Source organism: Heterocephalus glaber, unplaced genomic scaffold (genome assembly GCF_053883595.1).
Source record: "Heterocephalus glaber isolate CG9 unplaced genomic scaffold, H.glaber_assembly_v1.0 deba00001481, whole genome shotgun sequence".
NCBI classification, from domain to species: Eukaryota; Metazoa; Chordata; class Mammalia; order Rodentia; family Bathyergidae; genus Heterocephalus; species Heterocephalus glaber.
In genome coordinates this window covers 25,039,484-25,045,915 of record NW_028258317.1, presented here as the reverse complement: position 1 = coordinate 25,045,915, position 6,432 = coordinate 25,039,484, and positions in this window count along the sequence as shown.

Here is a 6,432-nt window from a genome sequence, read left to right as displayed (position 1 = left end):
AGTGGTTCTGGCTGATGAGGGTCTTTGCTGTTTGTTCAGCATTGACCGTCCCAGTTCCCTGCTTCACTTTAATAAACTATGATTCTTGAAGATTTATTTTATTTTTTATTGGTGAAATATAAGGTCTTTGGTGCTCTAGAGATCTGTGGCAATTTTTGCCCACAAGGTCTTCAGGTGGCAGAAATACTGCTTTGCTTTTCGTGCCCCAGGCAGCTGTGCAGAATAATTGAGCAAAGGGTCACATTCAAGATGCTGATCTACATTTATGGTTCATCAAATACTTTCTAGGTAGGTTGTATTCATTTCCTGATGGTTGTATTCATTTCCTGATGGTTCATTCCATTTTTCACTTGGGATAGGCTGGCTTTAGGAAGATTTTGCCTCACATTTGTGTGACTGAGGAAGCTCAGAGGGCATTGATTTCCTCTTCAAGTGCTACTATAAATCTGGAGAGGCTCTTCCTTCTTTTTTTCTTCAACCTCAGTTTTACTGACTCAGTTTTTTTGTTTTTGTTGATTTTTTCTAATTCTTCCATAGTCACATCTAGTGCCATCAATGGAAAATGAATTTTATCTTTTAAATTTCTGAAGATGAAATACAGATTCTAGTATATCCTGGGCAAGTAGTTTCCTCCCAGGATATTAACTCTTCCAAATACAATTTTAAATACAGGAACTGTTTACTAAGTGATCATTTCTTAGAATATAAATGAGAAGTTACTAACGAATCACTGTTTATGTCTTTCAAGTGTCTAGCTCATTCCCATGACTGATGAAAGTACACTCAGGCATGATTACAATGACTATACAATGTGATCAAAATATATGATGAATGTTTACATTTTAAAGATTATTACAGTAAAAAACACATTGTCATCAGTCCCCCTTAAGATAAGCTTCTTTGTTTTGAATACACTTACCCATCCTTTTCACCACTTTCTGAAGCAGTTCTGGATGTCCTTTTTTGTGCATGTGTTTACAAGATTTGATGAAAAAATACTGTGAATGCTGCTGCCTTGTGCCATCTAACAGAAAAGCAGGATTGTAAAAACATTACTGTGTGTCCTCATCTATCTTATTCACTGGATCTGGTACTGTGTGACTCCTGGCTCTTCCCCAGAGTCAAAAATGACCATGAAAGGTAAATGTTTTGAATGAATTCAGGACATTGAGACAGTCACAACAGAGCAACTAAAGACACTTACAAAAGACAGCTTCCAGAACTGCTATAGAGGACTGCAAAAGTGATGGGAGAAGTGCGTTCAAAGGAAGGGCTAGTAATGTGAAGGGATTAATGGCAATGTCTTTCACTATAATCCTTTTTTTTAAACTTAAACATTTACCGTATGTTTTGATCCCACCTCTTATATATCAGTGGTCCAATCTGGTTTACAGATAACATTTAAACTATGCCAAAAAAAATATGGTTTGGATATAAACTATTCACCTCTTTATTACCAAACAGTGATGATCTGGAATAGTTCAAATAGCTGATGGTCACTTATAAAGAGGCACATAGAGTGTCTTAGGCTGGTACTTCTCTGTCCACAAGAAACTTTTAAAGAATTAGTCTGTCCTTCACTTAGTGAGTCTAAAAGTTCTCAGTAAGGCCCCTGATGTCTAAAGAATGCTTCAGACACAAAATAAACACTGCTTCCAACAACCATAAAAATCTAAGAATCAACAAAACTCCAGCGCATTGGGTTCCACACACCTGAGAAAACCCAGGATCCTGACTGACAAGACAGAAGGCTTGATACAGCAGTGTCCACAGCAGCCTGGCAGCTCCTTTCTGTTTGCTTTGAGAATCAGACCCTCTTCACTCTTTCCAAGACACAACTTTCTCTATCATTTATGGGACAACGTAAACACTGTTCCGTTCTCCAAGAAACAGATTTTAGATGTGAGGTAAGGTCCAATTTATTTTAGAGAACCTACAGCTTTTGAAAACACACACATCCTTCCTTGTTTTGCAATACGATTTCTCTGGGTTCAACAGACTTTTAATTTAGCATTCATTCTCCATTAGAAAAACAACTGGACTCATTTGTAGGAAAATGTATGCACCTTTGAAACCATAATGCTAAGTGAAATAAATCAGACATGGGTTAAATATTGCATGATTTTTCTTATATGAGAAACCTAAAGTAAAATACTTCAAAGAGGAAATAAAAGAGAGATAATAGTAAATGGGGCTAGAATTTGTGGAGATGGAAAGGGGATCTGGGATGGAAAGACGTGGGGCATGGAGCTAAGTAAAAAGGATCAAGACGTGGTATGTATGTGTACCAATTCCCCATGATGAACGTATTTATGTATGACAAGCATATACTAATGCAAATTTGAAAAGTGAAAATTAGCTAAAGAAACCAAAACAATGTAGTAGGAAGGTAATCTTCTGAAAGAGAGAGGGGAGGAGCAGGTATGAGAGTTAGAACTATCCCAGAAGTCAAACATAGATTAAATTTCTCTTTCAGTAAAACTGGAAAGGTCAGTGGCTTCCAGATAACCTGCCAGAAATATGTTTTGGTTTATTTGGCTGCTGTGATTTGGAAAGCACCAGTAAACACCACTTTGAAGACACTATCAGAAAAAAACAAACAAACCATGATTGCGCTGTTTAATCTTTTCTGCTTAGCAGAAGTTAACATGAAGGCACACTTACAATCTTTCCTCAGGTAACAGGTGGTCGAGAATAGCTGATATGATTTTTCAGGACTGAGGTATGGAACTCATGGAGCTACATCCCAGCCCTGCCCGTCCCCACCTCCTTCCTTCTTTTTAACTTTGAGACTGGCTTTCACTAAGCTGCCCTGCCTCAGCCTTAAGTGCTGGGATTACAAGCATGTGCCACTGCACCAGGTAGAAAGAGCTGATTTTGATAGTAATTACTATGTCCTCGGTAGAATTAACAAATGTCTAGCTGCTGGCTCTTGTCCCACCCCTTCAGCAGGGCTGCGCCCCACTTCAAGAGCACAGGAGACCCCTTACAGTAACTCCACATGGGGATGGTGAAGCTAGAGGTGGTGAAGCGACGACATGAGACCACACACAGGCATTTTACACACAGCAAACCCATGAATGCTGTTTGTGAAGCCTCATGGGATTCCTCACCCACAGGAGTGGACCTTACCTGGGCTTTGCAGGGAGACCATGCAAGCACCTTGCTCCTCTCCTGATACTCTCTGGCTGGAGCCCTTGGCCTACCCTGGGATCTGAGCGGCCAAGGCAACACCTGCAAGGAGCTCAACAGGTGCCTGGAGTTCTTTCTCATTGCTCATCATCACCAGCTCCTTCCAATGTTCGAGGTGGGGAGAGTGGGTAGGGGAGGGGTGGGAGGGATTTCATTCTGCCAGGCCACACTCACCATCCTCTCTGGAACTGCTCTCCACCAACCCAGTGTTTCAGATACTGTGTGACCACCCCAAACCCCCATGAATAATGACCTGAAAGGACCCACCTCCACCTGCACTCTTGACAGGAGGGAATAAGGGCTAATACTTAAGGCTCTTTTCCCAGGGTGGGTAGTACTGGGAAGACCTACCCTTGGGGACATGGAACAACTTGGTTCCCAGCTCTAAGGCAAGTGCTTCCTGTTCTCAGCCACCACAGCCATCCATAGGAACTGGCCCTGCGTACTTTAAGGTAAAGGGAAACACACCACAGCAACATAACCTGGTACTGAGGGCTAACAAAAAGCCAGGCTCAAGATGGGGACCATATGGCCAAGGTCAGGGCTCCGGTAGCCTGGTGAACAGAGGTCTCACATTAGACTAGTGGGATCCTCCTGTCCAGGAATGTGATAAAAACAAGGTGATACCCAGTACTACCAGCCTCCATTCATACCCCTCTGAAGAGCGCCTTTGTTCTGCTTGTGATGATAATTTTTTAAAGTTACAATTAATAGTGCTTTGCAAAACTGTGCTTACTACATTCCCCAAGTTCCTTTAGGCCCACTTCTGGTCAGACTTTCCCGCTTTGTAATCCCATAGGCTGACCTCTACTTGGCCCAGATTGGTCTGAGAAGTAGTCGTTTTTGTGTATAAAAACCTCTAGATAGAGACACCCTGTGGCAATCCACTTGGGTCCCTTCCTGGTATTGGGAGCTTTCTGCTTTCGCTCTACAATAAATGATTTTGATCATTTCTCTCTTGACTCTCTGCCTTGCAATTCTTTCTGGGTTGAGAGAAGAACCCACCAGCCAGATGGCAACAATATGCACAACTGATAAATACTGAATTAACTGAGGGAGCTACGATACCTGAGAAAGAACAGTACCCTCTCAAAAAAGAGGCTTAGAAAAAAATTGAGCTGGTTTGCAGAAATTTCCTAAATAGGAACCAAGTCAGCCTTGTAGATCACCCTAGAATATTCCAGTACTGCCAGTAAAGGAACCTTATACAAACAGATGTGGATTTGTTCAAGATTTGAGAGCTTTTGATAACATTGTGCACATGGCAGGCTTCTGCTGAATATGGGTTTCTACTTTTGGACTTCAGAGTTAGACTTCTTTATGAAGGCTTAAAAGGGATGGGTGGGCTCAGAGCCCTTACACAGGACTGCTGAGTGCCAACAAGTATTTGACCCTGAAAATTAACATCAGTGCCAGCCTTGCAGTTACCTATCCCTTGAAAGCCCTTCAAGTTTTTTCCTTGGCTATGAGGAACAGGGCATAGATTTAGAATACTCATCTAAATGTTCAGAGAATCATCTCAACTGGTAGCTTGTTTCTTCAAACAAATGGAATACACAAAGGATGGCCATCCTGTCTCTGAGCAGTCACAGCCACTTATGACATTCTGCAAGAGGCAAAAACATTCACCTGTGCAAGACTAGCACAGTATTTAGCTTCATCAGGTATTGATTGTATTATAACAAAATGAGGATATTTGTTGACAGCCAGGGAATGGGCAAATATCAGGCTATTTTCTGGATAATCTAAACATTGCCTTGAAAAGTGCCACAGCCAGAAATCCATCCACTTGCTCTCAAGAACAGAAACTGACTCTGTTTGTTCGGGTTTTTTGTTTTGTTTTGTTTTGTTTTTGGTACCAGGGATCGAACTCGGGTCCGCACTTGCAGGGCAGGCAGCGGAACCACTGAGCTAAATCCCTGGCCCCAGAAACTGACTCTGATTTAGAATATAACTGCTTAAAAATTCTCAGTGCAGTCTATTCAAGCAGACTGGATTTATAAGGTCAACTGTGGCAGCTCATTATTGGAAACTATACATTGATGAGTGTAGCTTCTTGGAAGAAAAACAATTTGGAGCTGAGTAAGATGTAATGATGCTGGATAAGGTAATAGAAGCTCATGCTCTCCCAGTTCTGTACAAAAAGCTGAATTGCACTCACTAAAGCTTTAGTTTTCACAAGGAAAATGAATAAACATCTATACTGCTTTCAATTATGCTTTTATGAAAGTACATGTCCTAGAACTACTTGGAAAGAAAGAGGTCTCTTTGGGAAATCAAGACATCGAACATCTGATGGAAATTCTGGCCTTACTTGAAACAGTTGCTTTACTAGACCAAGGAACTATTGTGCACTGTCCATTACACAAAAGGATGATTCCCACATGACTAGAGGGAATCAGAAAGCTGAAGGAGCTGGTAAACAAGCTGTTAGAGAGAAGGGCTTTGATATCCGGTTTAGACTTGGCTAAGTTTAAGCCTCATTACATAGTGAAGGATGGGAAATGTGCCTGAGAACAGGGCTTCACTAATACAGACACTCACTGTGGAAAATTAATGACAGGGCAATTTTACTCTGTGAATCCCTGGTGTGCGTAATTTTCAAACATCTACCTACACAAAGGGACACATCATGACAAGGATGTGTTAACAGACTTACTACAGCCTTACTTGAAAGGCCTGTATCTTTAAAAGGCTACTCAAAGAATTACACAAGGATGCCATGTGCTAAAATGAACTCAACTGAACACATCTAACCTCAGAAAGGGGTGCTGTATAAATGTATATGTTTCTCTGAAGACTGGCAAGTAGTCTTTGGGTAATTTAATTTATTAGTATTTGTGTGTACTTAGGCTGGATAGAGGTATATTCTGTTAGAACTGAGAAGACAACTGACTTGACTAAATATTTGCTCAAATATTTATTCCAAGGTTTGGACTACTGACATTTATTTAAAATGAAAAGGGGCCATGATTTGTTTCTACTCACCCAAAAGATGAGTAAATCTTTACAAATAGCTTGGAAACTTCATCATTATAAAGAATGAAATCCAAAGAAATAACAGAAAACATGAATCAGACCTTAAAAGGACTCTAGCTAAACTTTGTCAACAGATCCATTTAAAGAAGGACAAGGTTTTGTCCATTGTACTTCTTTGAATTAGGGTATAACCCCAAAGTGGGCTTAAATTAAGTCCTTTTAAAGTTGTGTATGGCAAATACTTTGCAGTGTTTATGTTAG